Here is an 18,653-nt window from a genome sequence, read left to right on the forward strand (position 1 = left end):
GCGACTTTATTGTTTGCGGTGGCAAAACGAGAAAAGTACCTTTCTAAATGTATTTTTAATTTCGCAGGTTTCATGCTTTCCATTTGCCAAGTTTTCACTGCATTTAACACACAATGGATATTCTTTTTCCATTGATATTGCAACATGTAAAACAGTATAAAATAAACTCTTCTTGATATTTACTCAATTTTTTTTAGAAGTAAAAAGAGAGCCAATGTTTACATTTTTGTTTGCATTTTCATTAATAGTTTTTCTCTACGTTTATTTGATGTTGGTGCATGCATCCCATTTCTCTTACAAGAGATTTTGGGCCATTTAACCATCATGAACAAAATTGAAACGAAAACAAAATTGTTTTTATTATCCTTTGAGACACTACTGAATTTTCCAATGCTTAGGAAATGTTATGTGCTTACTTGACAACAAATTTGATTAGAAATAAGAAACATAGTTTATAAATGTTGCGTATTACAATTACAAATTGCATGCAAGACACTACTAAGATAGCCAAAAGAAAACTAAATCTTAGCTGCGCGTGTGCAGTTGCTTTGAAATTCGATTCGAGCTGTTTGGAAATCATCAAACATAACACACAAATCAAGCGGAAAGCAATAAAATTAAAATTAAAATATGGAAATGTTAAAAAACATCCAAAATTCTCTTCAAATTATGTATACCTTTTATTGTCAAATAAATTTCTTTGAATTTGGTGACCCCCCGCAAATTTGTTCATGACTCCCAGGTTAAGATTTTGTAAAAAAACAAGTTATCAATTGCATTAAAAAAAATGATTTCTGGCTTGTCTTCAACAGAACAACATACAATAGAGTATTTTCAAATTTACGGGAAAGTACGACTTATGTGAAAATTGATAAACATTGGCTGTTCAATGTGATAAGTGAATTATGGTTTAATATGTTATGTTCATAGCTTGTGTATTTTGATTATCTAACTAAATACAGAATGATCCGTTCTTGCAAACTTCTGCTGGAATAATTGCTAGAATATCTATCCCATTTCAGATGAACAGAAAGCAAGTGTTGTATTCTTATTCAACAATTACAATACTCTTGCATAATACTTACAAGGAATGAAATTGGTTATTTAACTAAAGTGTAGTCAATTTTATTTCTTATTTACATGAATGATGTATCACACAATGCTGTGTAGGCTGCTGACCTAGCGATGATGACTCAAAATGCATCTTTGCATTCAGGCATACACTCCTTATAAGAATATAACCATGCACTGGAGTCCCAGCTTCAGCTGGTACATTTTGTTGTGCTACGCAATCTCTGTGGGTCCTAAATTCTAAAAACTTTTCCACTCCTAAATTCCAAAAATTTTGCTACTTGATATTTCTGTAAATTCCAAAATTTGCACACCTGCCATAACTGCACTGGCTGTGGCTTCAGTTATCCAATGTTCCAACAAAATCAAATACGTATTGTAACGTTATTTTAGACCAGACTTTCTTAAACTTTAGATCGCAACCCCCATCTACAGCAGGGGGGTCGCAAAAAATTTTAGTAGTTTTGGTATTTCTTAAACTTAATATAATAATTTTACAATTACCCAATATTTTTACACAATGTATCTGAAAATAGATAAAGATAAGACAATACAGACAAAGAGAAAAACAAAAATGTTTCAACGCATTCTTTTTATGATATAAATGTTCATTTTACTTGCTTTGCACATGACGCTGTCATTTCGTCTGTTAATTAATTAAAATGTTCACATTGTTCTATGTCTTAAAATGAGAAATTAAAGATAATGACCTAAAACTGCAATACTATCTTACAATACAAAAGAAAAAATTGACAGTTTCACTCGCGTTAAGTTTAAGAAGCCCTGTTTTAGATCAATCAGTTTCCAGACGCCAAACCATTTTTTTGCCTGTTTTGTTTCTCAGCCGAATTATATTTCTGTGGGAATTTTTCTATATTTTGAATGGAAAAACGCGCTAAAATGTTTCAAATGGCTATTAGGGGAAGAGAATCAAATATCCCACATTATTATTATCTCTATTTATCTCCTGTTTTGATTCTGAGTTATGTTTTGGATAGAATTTTTCCATATTACATATTTCAGTTCAACAAAAAATCAACTTTTAAAATATTGAGGAAAAGCATGTACTAAAATGTTTCAAAATGAAAATTTGGGATAAATAAGTATATAAATTAGTTTTTTCTAGGAGTGTAGGAGTTCTTATATATAGTATATAAAGAAATTTAGAAACAACTTTACACAAAGACTAAAAAATTGAAGTTCAAATGATCTTCATAAAATTCTATAAATGTGGAACAAGAATAATTTAGAATGTAAAAATTAACACGATAACTGCCGCGTCCAATTTACGTGATTTGCGCATGACGCCAACTTGAAATTTTTATTATGCGATATATATTATGTTGAAATATTATCTACAGAACATAATGTTATATAATTGTGCTTCATGCTGGGGGTCACCAGCGACCTCCAGACATCTGTAGACCATTTTTGTGATTTATAATTTAGATTTTTACGATTTATTATTCTTCAAACCATTATAGTAACAATGGTACTATTTAAAAATTTATCAGTATCAATATTTATTCTAATTATGTATTTTACTATTGGTCGCGTTGCCAGTGCACCCACGGCGTTGTAGCCAAGTCGAGTGCAGGTTACCGGTGACCCCCACGGCAGTCAACATGTTAAAATAAACCATCACAAGAAAAACCAAAAAGTAGTATAAAAGAACAAGAAAGGTGAGGAATCCGGTGGCTTGGCAAATGCGGTCAAGAGCAGGAGACTGACGTTAATTACGGAAGGGGAATGTAAACGGCTGTGTCAGGGATCATAAGAGGAGATATATTTTAAAAAAAGTGTTTTTAGGTCTCATTCAGTATCAGTATATCAGAAATAAATGATGCACATGGTATCAGAATGGAGACAAATTACATAAGATACGAAAAGTTATATTTATTTGTTTATTAACATTTCATTATTACATTGTTTTCGTTCAGGAATTTCCTTCCACCCCCCTCTGAGCAATACATACAGGTACATGTAAGTCGGCTGAAAAGCACTGCTATAAACAAATAATCCAACCCAATTCCAGTTGAACAGCGCTTATTAATACTAATTGTTTACGGAAAGCATCCTAGTTTTTGAAAAGCTTCGTATCATCTAACATAAAATTAATTAATCATCTTAAGAATTATTTTGTGTTGAATATGGCAAAAAAATGAGGGTTGGCTAGGTATGATTTCATGGAGAATTTTCTAAGGAAAATGGGCTCATATTTACATACTTTAAGGAAATCCACGAAAATGCTTACACAAAGTGTTACGTTGCAGTAGGGTTCCTTCAATCCATCTGTTAAATTTGCATCTAATTGTCAAGTGCTCAATTTTTTTTGGCTACTTTATATACATTCAAAGGAAAATACAAGTTACTCACTGAACTTCGCACGTTAGTCTGAATAACCTTTAAACCCGACGAACAGTATATTTCTGTGACAAGGCGAGCTTTCTGACTGTACAATCTGTTTTACATTTAGCGAGCTTGTGCCGAATAAGTTTATTTGCTATTTTATGTAATTTCTGCAATATTTTGTAATTCTTTTATTTTTTTTCATTTAAATTAATTTTTTTAAAGATAATTTCTTTTTATTCACAAATATTTATATTTTCTATTTTTCTAATAAGTGAAACACTTAATTAGATTCTGATATTTTGTTTTCATAAGATAAAGTTCGAAACCTTTGTTAAAATTTTCATAGCTCACTGTAGTTCAGTGACCGTATTTTAATGTACCATTTTATTCGCGAGTCCATTCATCCGATTTGAAACTTGGAAATGAATTAACAAATCGATCTTTCCATTCAATTGGTCCTATCGACTTGAATACAGTGAGCCTGAGTAAACGGGAAGTATCTTTCGTAAATATAAAAACCATATTACGAGAATAAGTATTGCTAATGTATGCAATAGGGCTTGAAAACTCATTTTGATTCACCTTTCTTCTCTTTATGAATGACGAATATCTGTTTGCCATACACGTGATCAAATAGGGAATAAGTGTTTAATCCGTAAGATTATAAGTATTGATTAACATTTCCTATAACTACTTCTAATTGAGGCTTTCTAAGAGCAACCCCCTTAATTTTGACTCGCAGCTTTTAATTTTAGACTAGGATATGAGCATAGAATCTACCTTTAAACAATGGGATTTTTTTTTTAAACACTGTGGCATGACAGTGCCTAGTAATAATAGTTTTAGCGTCGCTAAGAATCATTTTCTGGATTCTCATATTGATTTTTTTCCAAAAGATATTAAAAGCTGCAATTGACGAGTATGAGCAATGCATAATACATACATATATAACGTAAGAATACCATAAAGAAAATTGAACCCCAACAAAAGCTGATCGACTGCTATTGAACTCTAAAGAGGGGTTTATCAGAGGGAAAATGGCAATTAAAATCAATTAAAATTCCATTTAATTGATTTTAATTATTTATTTACTGTATCGATTTATTACTAATTGTTAATGGATTGGAATATTTGAATATGAATTAGCTGAATATTTAAGAAAAATATTATGACTGCGAAAATAGAGAGGAAAAAAAAAAAAAAAAAAAAACATTTTTTGAATATTTACTTTCTTATAGAATGCAGATGAATTCATTTTTACTCAATGGAAATCAAAATTTAGTAGCTAATTAATCTGTCTTGTATCGAGCACTTTAGTTCAGTGATCCGTATTAATGTGCGCTTTTTTTAAAAAAATTTAAATGCTTCAAGAATAATTAGAAAAGGGCATAATTCTCTTCTTATCCTTAAATTCTTCAATAAAAAAACGCATTTTCAGCTATAACCAAGTGAAATAATTTTCTAAATATAATTCAAAGCATAAAAAATAAGGTACATAAACAGCTTGGAAATGCAACTAGCATTGAGATTCCCTTTAAGAAATATGGTGAAGCTTAACAAAAAGTCTACGAAGTGAAGTAATTCCGTAGAATATTTTCTAACTCTTTATGATTAAATTGCACTCAATTATACTTTATAAACGACATTAAATACTATTTAATGTATATGTGTGGATGTGTGTGGGGGCGGGACTCACTAGCGGCTGAGCTGTAAAGCCGTTGAACTCTGGCAGGTCGATCCGGGGTTCGAATCCGGATCGACGGGGATGGCTATATTTGCGTTTTCGAGGTTTCGAGGTTTGCGTAAGAGTCAGTTTCGCTTAGAAAGTTCTCCACGAGGCACCCTTACCCTTAGGCAAATAACCGTCGAATGCTTTGCTATAATGAAACAAACCAGACCAAACAATAGATATATAAATAAGTAGCTTAAAAAACTGCTATATTTTATGTATACTTATCAAGTAGTATTTAAATATATATAATGATTAAAAGAAAGGAAAAGTCGGATCCTAACTCATTGTATATAATGTAATCCCTATGAAGGCCCTAACAATTCTTTCTCACTTAAAGTCGTAACCCAAAAAGAGAACAAGTAAAATTAAACTTCAGATACGTATACAATACTGAATCTAATACAAAAAATACAAAATATAAAAATAAATTATATATGTACGAAACCTAATTAACTACTTACACTGGTGTGCAAAAATTAAGGACGAAGTCGAAAAATTAGCATATCAGCTGAACGAAGAGGCAGAGCGGACAGAAAGACCAATCAGGAGATTAAGTAAGGTGATGTACGGTAGCACATGCGCAGATATGCAGGTAGACGTAATGGGGGAGTGTCTGAGTAGTATAAAGCATGTTGTCGGTGTAAGATCAGTATATTTCTGGCAAAGAGATTGCACGCCGTATAGCAGTTAAAATCACACCCAGTTGCTGCCTCAGGGAGAAATGGCGAATAATCAATCTGTTAGACGACATCTGGATGCTTTTACCCGAGGTCGAATCATTGGGAAGTTGGAGGAAGGCCGCAGTGTGACAAGTGTGGCTGCAGAGTTCGGAATTGCTCACAGCATCGTTTCACGACTTTGGAGACAATTTCAAACTACAGGAACAGCTATCCGGGGGTTTAGTAGTGGTCGTCCACGAGGAACCACACCCGCAGATGACCGGTATATTGCCTTACAGGCCAGAAGAAACAGGAGGCAAACAGCGGGAGAAATCGCTAGACACACGACACAGCCGACTGGACGACCGATATCGCGTTTTGCCGTGGCCAGAAGACTGCACGGTGGTGATCTGTTTGCACGACGCCCTGTACGGTGTGTACCTCTAACGCCTGCCCATCGGAGAAGGCGTTCTCTGTGGTGCCAGGAACACCGGAATTGGAGAGACAGGGAATGGGGACGAGTACTCTTTACAGATGAGAGCAGATTCAGTCTGAGTTGCGATGCTTATCGCATACTCATCTGGAGAGAGCGAGGAAGCCGCAATCATCCCTCGAACATCATTGAAAGGGACAGGTATGGAGGTGGCGGTGTTCTCGTTTGGGGAGGCATCCTGCTTGGTAGTCGTACAGACCTTCACATCTTCGACGCAGGTTCAGTCAACGGGACCCGTTATTGTAACCAGATTCTTCTTCCATATGTGCGTCTTTTTAGAGGCGCTATGGGTCCGCAGTTCCTTTTCATGGACGACAATGCACCATGTCATCGCACAGTAGCTGCCGAACAGCTCTTAGAGAGTGAGGATATTGGGCGTATGGATTGGCCGGCACGATCTCCGGATATCAATCCCATCGAGCATGTATGGGATTTTCTAGGCAGACGCTTGGCAGCTCGTGCCTTACCACCAGTAACGATTCCAGAGCTTCGATTGGCGCTGCAAGACGAATGGGCAGCAATGCCTCAACAACTCATTGACACCCTCATTCTCAGCATGGGCAGACGCTGTGAAACCTGCCTAGCAGTCAGGGGAGATCATATCCCCTATTAAAGACCGGATGTTTCTTGCTGGACATCTATCATTATGCCAATAGAAAATTAACCAAATTATGCCATTAGAAAATTAACCAAAAATCAGCGACCACAATGTAATTGAGAAACAGTCCTTAGCCGTGAAAAGGTTGAAAGCCATTCGGTTATAACTATTATCTCACATACTCAGCTACTTCGCATACATGCAACATAGCATTCGAAATGAAAAACTCAATATTTACTACAAATTCATCCGTGTAACAAATATCTGTCTTGCTTTAAAAAAAGATGTTATTTATCTTACAGTTTATCGGTAATATATTTTCATTGTACAAAATTGCATTCATTCACAGAATTCAATTTGTATTTTCCTCTGTATAAAACTGGTGCCCACCAGCGGCCGAGCGGTAAAATCGCTGAACACTGGTAGTTCGGCCCGAGGTTCGGATCCCGCGAACGGGCTGGCTGCATGGGCGTTTTCGTGGTTTTCCACATGTGTAACGTGTATACGAGCCAGTTTCCCTTAGAAAGTCTTCCACGAAGGCATCCCTCCCCCTTAGGCAGATAGCCCTAGTGTGCTTTGCCGTATTCTCAATACACACACACACTGTATAAAACTGAATGTAGAGAAGTTAGATGTTTAAACAACCCCCACATTTTCTCAAGATCCCAAGCGAGATTGCCCGCTCCTTGTCAGCTCTCCCTCTGAAAAAAGGGATTGTAAATTTACAACCTGACCGCATATGAGGGTATTCTTTAACATAATATCGTCAAGAGGAGGTATGTCTAATTTAATTACATTTCCCCTTCTAAAACAAAATCCCTGCTTTTCTGTATCCAGAATCAGCTGATGAAGCATTTCAATATATTTTTTATCTTAATAGTTCACCAAAAAATTCTAGTCCTCCTCAAAGCGAAGAAAAATCATTGAAAATATCTTCCGATTTAAAAATATTTTTCTAATCTAAAAAGAATCTAAAAAAAAAAAAAAAAAAAAGAAAGAAAGAAAGAAAGAAAGAAAACATGCCCTTAAAAATGTAGAAAAAATTAAAATCCTGCAGTGGAAAATCTTTGAAAGTTCAAAATAATTTTAAGACAAAACTTTACTAGAACCTGTTATCAAACAGCAGTAGCAAAGGAAAATGGAGTGGGGGAAGTAAAATCATTAAAAATATCTTCCAATTTAAAAAGATTTTACTAGTCTAAACAGGATTTTATCAAGTTAATTTGAATTTCAATTTTTATTCTTTCTGAAAAATTGGTTCTAAATTTCTTTCTTTATATATTTACTGATCAATTTTTACCAGCATAATGCACAAAAATTTTTCGAAGGATTATAAGTTTTCCTTTTAAAAAATTATTTGTATATACATAGTCCAAACACATCTGTATACAGTGGAATACGTTTAACGTGAAAACGCTTAAGGCGAAATATCGTCAAAAAAGGCTAATTTGGCTTAGAAATACCCTCGGAATAACCTGCGACACGACCTAGTTTTGTTTATCTACGGTACTTTCGCCTTCCACGTCTACAAACGCCACACAAACATCTCATCTCTCATCAGTTAGCTTTGAAATTCAGTGATGAGTACATGGCATTGTGAGTAAAAATTAGTGAGTTTGGCTCATATGTTGCACTGCATGGAATTCAGCGACTTCAAGGATGAATGAAAATTATTTTCATTACATACGATTCTCAAAAGTATCATATTCTTCGGCGCCGAAAGAAATAGAGAAGTAGGATATTGACGCTGAGCTGACACTTAATGAAATGTTTGAGAAAGTTTCTGTATTAATGAACTGTCCTACTGTACTATCGGAAGAATTCGTTGCAATAGTTTATGATAATGTGTGTACAGCCCCAATTATGGCAGACAAAGTTATTTTGGAGTTTGTTCAAAGCTAAAAAGATATCATTGATGCAGATTCTGATGACGAAAATAAAATGAATGCAGTTCCTGTTCCCACGTCATCTGAAATGATGAATATCATAAAAAGTATGGACAGTTACTTAGACGCACATTCCAATAGTGAAATAAATAACAAAATGTTTGACATTGAACAATTTGATGCTAAAAAAGACAATGCAAAGAAAAATATCAGATTATTTTCCCAAAACTCAATAAATGTTTTTTGAAAATTTTGTATTAAATTCCATTAAGTTTTTGTGGATGTTTTAGCTTCATTGGTTTTTATTAAATACATGCATATATACATATCTATGTAAATAAAATGTATTCTAATAAGCTTAATTTTGTTGAATATATGCTTTTTTTATTTTTAATATTCTTTAACACAAAAAATATTTCAGTCCCCTCAGTTTTGTGTTAAATGATTTTCACTGTATATCTGTTGCACATAAATCCCTTTCTTACATAAAATATAAATGTATGTATAGAATAACTAAATAAATTGTAAAGGAAGTTTAATTAGCAACTATGAAATCTTAAAAAAGTACATAGTATGAAATTTATAATGGCAAACATTAAAAATAGATGAAAGTAAATAAAATTTAAATTATAGAATGTACTTCATAAAATTAATAATAAGTGGTTAAAATATATTTTTTAATTACTTAAAACATGGAAGTTATTTGGCAGAGATTGTTGGATATAAAATTACTATTTCACATTTTCAGATTACTATTGTTCATATTTAAAGTCTCAACTTGCAGTCTTAATCCACATAACAACCATTGTAAAAATCACCCGTTATCATATTCCAAAGATCAGCAGCATACATTTTTTTCAAAATCGTGCATAATATTAAATATTGGCTTTTGATAGTCAAGTTGATACAAATAAGATGAACTGTTTTTATGATTTCAGACTAGTAGTTTATTCTTCCATTCACTTATTACAATATTTCATTTTTTATATGCTCGCCTATCCAAAATTTCAAGAGCTTTCCGGATATTTTTTTTGTTGAGTTTTTCTTATACATACATTTCAGCATTTACATCGTCACAATTGCACAGACACATACTTGAAGTGAATTTACTTTTACAGCTAAACACAGGAACTGGAAAACAAAAAAGTACGTATTCGGAGATTGTATTTCTTTTTCGTTCATGAAAATCAAAGTTCATTACACAAAAATGCATTCACACTGCACAAGAATGTATCGAAATTCTTAATACATTTAGTAATCCTGATAATTGATTACGCATTTAGTAAATAAATCAGAAAATATTTTAATGTATAACAAATGAATAAAGTAGTTAAGCTTTTATAAAACAGAGCATAATACAACAGTTACGAAGATATTTAATGTTATAAAGTTAGGTAATTTAGTAAATTTCAGTTGCTCACCAAAGCAATGAATTATGAAGTTCCTTGTATATCTTTATAAATGAACTTTATTGCTGTTTTAAGCAATTAAACAACTGTTCAAGTTATTTTAATAATTTTGAAATACATACACTAAAAGAAACAATAAAAAGTATTAATCTATTTGTCAACCTTGATTTTGGCACGAAAGTCTGCAGAATGCTTCGTAGTTTTTAAGCACATAGAGGCACTGCAATTCTTTATTATTCCTTGATCTGAAGTTTTCTGCAATTGTTTTTTTTTATTTAAATTGCTGTATTGGCACACATACAATTTTTGTATAGTGGCTTCAGATGTGGATAAGTTTTTCGAACACTTTCGTTTGTTTTACTGGCGTCGCTGAATTTTGCGATGAAATGCAGCACATTTATTGCCGAGTGTCACCTTCCAGATTTTTCATATTCTTAATGTATACATCAGCAGTGAATTATTCTTCTCTTTCCTCAAATACACTACGGCGATAAACAATAACCATTCACTAAAGATTTTGCGTAAATTACCACTCATAATAATTTAAATTGCGAAAATCTCACAATTAGCACCTAAATACACTATTCAGCAGCACAATTCTTTCGAAAGCGCGCTGTAGTAGTCAAAAGTGGGGTAGGCGTCTTGCCAGGTGAAACTAGTCGATATTTCCGTGACGTCAAAAATTCGAAAAGTGGGGTAGGGTTTGGAAATACGCGTCCGGGGAGTCTCCAGACTCGCTTTCGCTGGTCATCAGGGCTCAGTGCAAAGCGGAGCTCATCACTGAAGACTATTCTACTCCAGTCAGTGACATTCTAGTGCAAATGAGCCCGACACCACTGCGAACGGGCTTGACATTGTACAGAGGTCAACGGTAGTCGGCGCAAGGGTCGCCGTGACCTCAGCCCCCTTTTTGTGAGCCGTCTATGAATGGTCCTTCCGTCACTGAAGCACTAGCTGCACGTACAATCGATGATAATGATGCATCTGGGGCTGTGACTGCCGCTCTGACGATTGCTCAGCCTTCACGTTCTGTCGTTTCTCTAGGCCTACCGCTTCCTTCTTGACGCTGTGTGCGGCAATGGTTCACCCGTTCCTGCCAACATCGTTTAATAGTGGCATTGCTCCTGCTTAAATGTCGAGCTATTCGCCGATAAGACCAACCGGCTTCTTTGAGCCCAACTTCATGACCTCTCTCAAATTCTAACATCTGCGCATATCGTTCGCGCACCCGTATGCGAGGCATATTTACTGTCTACCAGAGTACACGGAATGAAATTCTTGAAGAATTTATGATCTGGAATCGTAATTTCTCCTCTTAAATATCCTGCCAGTTACATAGATCAGATGTGCTGTAGCGACAACCGTTCATTCATTAGCAGCCAAAATGTAAACTTTTGCATTTTCCATCGAAACCTGTATGCATATCAGTTTGTGTCCAGTTTGCTTTATATCTTCTCGGTGCGTAGTTTTTTTTTTTTTTTTTTTTTTTTTTTGTCCAAGAGTGTAAATAAGTAAAAAATAAATAAAAAAGGGACAGTTCTACTGGGAATAAAAATGAGACATCTCCCGTTCTACTGAGCCGATTGACGAAATTTGTGTTTTTTATGTCTCGAAAGCGTGACTTAGGATAGGTATTAGATACATATATAGCATTGTTCTAATATAGATAATTTGGCACAAAAACCGGACTTTTTCTGAAATGACATGTCAATTGTTTTTCCTATTTCGATTCTACGACTCAAATTACGCTAAACTACCAAGTTTTGTTAAAATCGCAGGAGTAGTTTTTAAAAAATTAGCTGTCAAGATTTTAGCTTCTCAATGTTAATTAAGTTTGGTATATACTATTTATTAATCACTCTTTTTTTTATTAAACTTATTAGATTCTTCTTTTCACATCTCGAAATTCAGGTTCATTCCAAATAAAATTCGCCCATTTTTTATGATTTATTTTTAAAATTTGTATTTTAAAGTAATTTTATAAATTTTTCCAAAAAGAATTAATTGTAATCTATACAATTTTTACCATCACCTTAAAGTAGACGTATTTCTAAGTATACCTGCAAAAAATTACAGTTGTTTTATCAAAATTTCCGATTATATACGTGATATTGGCGCATTTTGAAATTTGGTATATTTGTTGAAAGCGATAAAACATCAAATGTGGCTTAGACACTTTGCTAAAATTATTTGAAAGTATGAACGAAGTGACTTTTTTTCCGCTCATACACAATGTAAAAAGATAGGAACAAGGTGCCTTTTTTTTCCCTCTTCGGCATAATGGAAGGGAAAGTAAAATTGGTTGCCATATATTAAGAAGTTCGCCAAGTGAATTATTCTTGGCTCAAACTGAAAAAAATTGTGCCAAGATAAATTTTTGAAATTTTCCGTAAATTTCGCACCAAATTTTACATAATTTAATATGTAGGCATAAATTGAGTCGTAGAATTGAAATATATAAAAAAAGAAAATTGGTATGTTATTTCAGAAAATTCCGATTTCGTGCCAAAATACTTATGTTAGAACAATGTTATATATAAATAGAATATATATCCTAAGTCGCGCTTTCGTGACTTGAAAAATTTTGTCAATCGGCACAGTAGAACGGGAGGTATAGAACTGTCCTCTTTTTTTTTTTTTTTTTTTTTCCTTCGCAGTGTACTTTTATATTACGGTTAGTGAAAAATTAAACCTTGATATGCCATAGTTTCCAGTATTTTTGGTAAGAAAGTTTAAAACATTTTCTATGCGCTCAGTTTTTTTTTCTAGTTAAGACAAATTTTCTAATCCTTGCATTTTTACTATTTATATGTAAAAAGTAATATTTATAATAAAAATGTCCTTCCTTTAATTCGAAGATCAAATGTAAAAAACTCTCATAGAAGTTTGATTATCTTTACAATAAATCAATAAATATCTTGCCAAACACTGTTAGTTGAACTCCAAATAAGAATTAGGAGCACTACTACTAAAGAATATGCAAGTTTGCAATATACTGCAAGTCTTGGACGAAAATACTGAACGAATTAATTTTGTTTATTCTGAAGACTAATGAACATTTAAAGTTAAGTGTTAGAAATTATGGATTATATACGTAATTTACATGTAACGCTTTTATATTTTCGAATTTTTTTTACAATGCATGTAACTTAGGATTCAGTGGCTATGTTTCACTGGATTGGTACATATATATTATTCTGCAGATTGTGAAAGGTGCCTACATTGAACTATGAAAGCTGGCGGAAATATATTGCGGAACACCAATATTTTCTGCAGAATTCTGAGCCGCATTCATATTTACAGCTCTTACAATAAAACATTTGCCAGTCTTCACCAAACAGCCATTGCTGCGACATATTTTTAAACACAACTGCGACGTTTGTGTGCTTCGTAAAAAAGCTTTCGTCGATTTCTACTACTTTCTTTACGTCGATTTCTACTACTTAGGCTTTCTGATTTTATCGGAAGCTCTGTTTAGAAGGCTATGAGTAGAAACTTCCTGCAGGTAATTGTTACAATCTATTAATGTTTTTCCGGCCATATCCAGCTGTTCTTTTCGGCATCTAATAGATGTTAATTCCTTCGTCCAGTTGTAAATGAGCCGCAGTGCAGATACAAAAGTGATTCTATGTGCCTTATCAAGAATCAGTCGGGATTACATCCAACGACAGCGCAGGTGTTATGCGTGTAATGTGATGTCATGCTTATCTGTAATTTATGCTAAATTGTTGTGCTTGGCGACAGTTTTGTGGTCGACGGAATAATATATAAGTACCACTTGGTTTTATAAAACTGTGCAGTCTGTGTAAAAAGTATTGAATGTCATTAAGTCAGAGAAAATTTAAAAATTAATTGCTCTTTTCTATTTTAGTGCAAAAAGCTTTATGTGGTAAATGTGGTTTTAGTTTTCATCAGAAGCAAATTGTTTTTGTGACAGATGTTTTTTCTCTTACAATAGGTTTGTTAACTGCTTTTATCAATAAATATTTCGACTGTCTCAAACCTCGAAACTTGCACCTGACTGTAGTTAATGTTGAATTTTAGTTTGGATGTTTCATATTTATAACAAGTACAAATAAAACAATCTTCTATTTAAGAAAAACAAAGAAGAATAGTCCACGGTGTATGGGGTGTATGGCCGCATTCTAAATATATTTGTTCCTCTATTTGGTTTTACCATTTTCTTTAGAATAAGTTAAAAATGAAGCAAATGACGAGAAAAGTATTTTAAAGGCTGAGAAAGTAATCTAATTTTATCTATTTTATTGTGAACATCGGTGTTTTTTTATCAGTATTCGGTATGCAAATTGTAGGGAGGAAGTTTGGAAGATACAGTTGAGTGCATTTACTCCGTCGTGCATGAAATATATGCAAACCAGAATAGCAGTGATGCAGAGTGATACTCCTATATCAAATTTAGTTCTATAGAATTCGAAAGGTGAGTTGAATACGTTATATCAAAATGGTAGCTGAAATTTTTCCGTATCGGATTGATTTCATTTGTTGGAATTAAAAGATGCATTAGAAGGCCTTCGATGAAAATATAAACTGTTTCTTTAAAAATGCTGTAAAAAGACTTTCAGATGTTTCATATTCTGAGACCTTTGGCAGTATTTTTATATTATATATTGAACTTGAGTTCATATTTTTTGGTTATACGTAGTTTTTTGTCTGTAGAATAATAAATTTTTAATAAGATATCTTATAATTTTCTCTTAAAAATAAATCTTTTCATATCTTAATGTCTTATAATTGAATAAAATGAACAATCTGAATAATCAGTTAACAGCTTAACACCTCGGAGAAAGGTTTGAAATTAAAATATTTTAAATATTTAAAAATATGAAAAATTATACAAATATTTCGCTTACCTAAAAGTAACTTGCTGAGGAATAAAATTCTGAAAAAATTTCAACTTCTGGTGTTTGTTTCTGCAAGTTTTCTCTGAACTCAAAATGATGGAAACAGAAAAATATCAAATTATTAAAAGACTTTATTACCATTTAAATAAAATTAAAGAAATATGAGAGCTTGGCAATTTATATAACAAAATTTCATTATCACCGCTGGATTTTAGTATTTTAGATGTGGACGATAGTATGTGAAAGCAGAGTTCGAAGTTTTGCAATCTGTATATGTACGGGTGTTGGAAGTTTCCCTTATTTATGATATTCATGATATAAGATAAAAAAAGTACTTGGAGTTCTTAACAATACTTGTAAAATATTGTTAAGAACTCCAAGTAGACAATGCTGTATTGAGTAATTAATATACTGTTATAATTGAAAGATAAATCAAAGATCTTGTGCACCATTTATTTGTCGTGAACTCAATTTAATCGCAAAATGGAAACAGTAACATTTTTTTCGAAATGTTAAAAAAACTTCGGAATCTTCCAAAATTTTTGCGTATGTTCACTTGGAGACGACACGTACTCTTGAATGTTGCCGCCAATATTACATATATAGAACTAGCTTCATTTATTGAAGTTTCCTTAATAGGCCTTCTAATGAAAACCAGGTGCACACACAAAAAAGGAGGGATGGGACAGTTTTCTATTTTACTTTCTACTGTGCCAGTTGACGAAATTTAACATGCGTTTTTCATAACTCGAAAGTGCGATTTAGGATACATATTATGTATATATAGCATTGTTCTAACAGGTATTTTGACATAAAATCGTTTTTTTTTCGGAAATGACATACCGATTGTTTTCCATATTTCGATTCTCTAACTCAAATTATGCGTAAGTATTAAATTTTGTAAAATTTGGTGAGAAACCTATACCAAGAAATTTACCTTAGCGCATTTTTTTTTCAGTTTGTACCAAGATTAATTCACTTAACGAAATTCTTAATTTATTAACCTATTTGCTTTTCCCTTTCTTTATGCACAAACGTAAGAATGCGTTGTTTACTCTTTCAAGTGAATTGACAAAAAGCATAAACCATACTTAGCGTTATTATCGTTTATGCCAAATTTCAAAACGCGCCAAAATATAAATTTATGTATATATTAGGAAATTTTGAATAAAAAAGATCTAATTTTTTTCCAGGAGATGCTTAAAAATACATCTACATTAAAATGATGGCAAGAATTTTATAGGTAATAATTGAAAATGTTTTTCGAAAAATTTATAAAAATTACAAATTAAAAGAACAAATGAAGTAATAGCTGCGAATTTTATTTGGATTGAACGTTTCATAAAAGAAAAAGAGATGGAAAAAGTCCGATTTTGTGTCAGAACAGTGCTATATATATATAAATTTAATATATATCCTAATTACTCTTTCGGGACATGAAAAACGCAAGTTTAATCTCTTCAATCGGCCTCATAGAATGGGAGCTATAGAACTGCCGCTCCCTTTTTTTGTGCTAGGTGTATATGAGTCGCCCTAAGGATGAGAGTGCAGGCTTTTCACAATGTAACAATCTCAAGTTTCCTGTGGTAGTGTTGACTGTCATACCACATTTATTGACTTAATAAATATAATAAAATTATTATACAGTAGAGCTTTCAGGAAAACCAGGATGTCTAGGGAATTTACTTGCATTGATCTTAAATGTCAGATGCTTTCTTTCTTTTTGTGGCCGCTGCTCGCCGCCGATACCATAATTATTCAGTAGTTCCGTTTATTGAAATAAAGATTCATTGGAACCATGAAAACAGGAAGGGAAAGCACCTTTTATGCACCGTGCTGTAAAGACGATGTATCCTCATTAAATTGTAATCTCGTCACGTCGATACTTTGTCTTTCGATACTTTTGATTTATTGAAACGACGTTACACTGAAAGGCGTTTTTTGAAAACAATAACAGGTTTCTTTGGAAAAGATTTGAAAGGTTTGCGTCTTTTTCATATGCCAGGATTGGAGCTCATTAAAGTATCCTACAAGGCAGTATTGCATGGGAAAAACCAACCACTTTATGATTTTAGCATACTTAAAGCACGGATATATTAGAAAGACCAACTAAACTTCCTTGGTCTCATATTAAGGGAACAACTTTGACAAGTCTGATAGAAAATTGGCAAAGTAGATGGACAGAACGGAGGACATTTTGCTTACTGCCAAAAGTTAACAGGGAAATAAAGACCCACTATGTTAGCTTAACACAGTTCTTGACAGGTCATGGACCATTCCCAGTATACTTGAACAGGTTCAGACTTAGGGATACTCCTTCCTGCGAATGCGGAGAGGAAGGCGACACAGACCATTACTACTTCCATTGTTTACATACAAGAACCTGGCACTTGAAGAAACCAGCGGATTTTACCTGCGCCATGTGGACGTCTAACATACTCAAAAACAGAATAGCCCTTGATAAAATAGAGAAAATCGCAAGACACTAGTAGTAACCCCCCGTACTCTTGCGGCGGAAGTGACGTAACAGGGGGCGTGGCCTCCACCATTTTAAATTTCTCCCGAAGTGATGACACCAGCGCCATCTTGTATCACGTGATGGAATGACGTAATCATGTCGAGTTTCGTTTTGATTCTGTGGCAACGATTTTATGTTTTCAAAGTTTTTTTTTATTTTTGTGGCAATGACACTATTTTTTATGTTTGTGGCAACGAGCTCTTGAACCACGTGTTTGAAATGACATCACTTTTAACTTATTATTTTCATTTATTTATTATGCATTTATTTCCTTTATTATTTTAACTAATACGTCATTACTTTTAATTATTTACTCATTTTTATACGATTCATTTTAATTCTTTAATCCGTCATTATTTTTAATTACTTTTAATTGATTCCATTATATTTTAATCCATTTTTAATGAATTTAGTATCATTTTCCCTGTATTTTAAAAATAACTTCACGGCCGAGATTTAAACTCGCTATCTCTGGGGAGTGTGGCGTTTTACAGCTCGGCTACCCCTTCATGTTATCAAGCCTGTTATTTTTGCGTATGGAGCGAAAATCACCATTACGTCACTAGGCTGGGGGAAACAGGCAAGCGTCATCTCTTTCACGTTGCAGCATGCCGAAACCGCTTCACGCTTTCTACATCTGCTCTGGCGAACGTATACAGTCTTAACAACCAATTAACATTTCGCCAACAGTATCTATATTATTTCAGCCAATGTTTTCATTTTTCATCTTATTCTTACTATTTTTTCAGCTATTAGTTAATTTATTAATTTTTGATTTAATATGTTTTTCTTTCCCAAACATAAATTTTATTTTTAACTTTCGCAAACTGACGTTTATTTCTACGAAAGTGAATTTACATTTTCTTTTTACTTTGCAAAAGTTTTTTTTTCTTTTTTTTTTTTTCAAATTTATTCCTTTTCGTATTTTTACTTTACTTTATTTTAATTTTTTGTTTAAACTTTTCTTTTGGTTTTACAAAAGTAATATTTTTTTTTACAAATTTAATTTTTCTTTTCCGCTTTTTATTCGAAAAAAAGGTGTTACTACATTTTAACTTAATTTTTTTACAAAA

Source organism: Stegodyphus dumicola, chromosome 4, assembly GCF_044657685.1.
Source record: "Stegodyphus dumicola isolate Sdum_Otavi_A_Nest chromosome 4, ASM4465768v1".
Classification (NCBI taxonomy): domain Eukaryota; kingdom Metazoa; phylum Arthropoda; class Arachnida; order Araneae; family Eresidae; genus Stegodyphus; species Stegodyphus dumicola.